Source organism: Bison bison, unplaced genomic scaffold (assembly GCF_000754665.1).
Source record: "Bison bison bison isolate TAMUID 2011002044 unplaced genomic scaffold, Bison_UMD1.0 scf7180017845916, whole genome shotgun sequence".
In the NCBI taxonomy this organism is placed as follows: Eukaryota; Metazoa; Chordata; class Mammalia; order Artiodactyla; family Bovidae; genus Bison; species Bison bison.
In genome coordinates, this window is record NW_011476489.1 from 35039 (window position 1) to 35298 (window position 260).

Below are 260 nucleotides of genomic sequence, written 5' to 3' on the forward strand. Positions count from 1 at the left end.
CAGACGACTGGTTCAGCCCCTCCAGCATCCGTGGAGGGCTGCTGATCACTGCCCCCGCCAAGCCTGGGGCCGGTGAGCCAGGTGCTCGGACCCTCGCCCCGCCCCCGCAAAGACCACCTCCCACTCCCATGGGGACCAAGGGCACAGAGAGGCGCTGTCTCCTGAACGCTGTTCCAAGGACGAACCCAGCACAGAGCAGCCCCCAGACCCTCCAGGGGGACAGGCGCGCACCCGGGGTGGGGCTGGGAGGGGGGCAGGCA

At 70.4% G+C, this 260-nt stretch overlaps 1 protein-coding gene across 1 annotated transcript in view; it reads left to right on the forward strand.

Moving 5' to 3' along the window:
* Positions 1 to 260, forward strand: part of SNED1 (sushi, nidogen and EGF-like domains 1) — a 71373-nt gene that overhangs the window by 29128 nt on the left and 41985 nt on the right. The gene's annotated exons all lie outside the window — the stretch shown is intronic.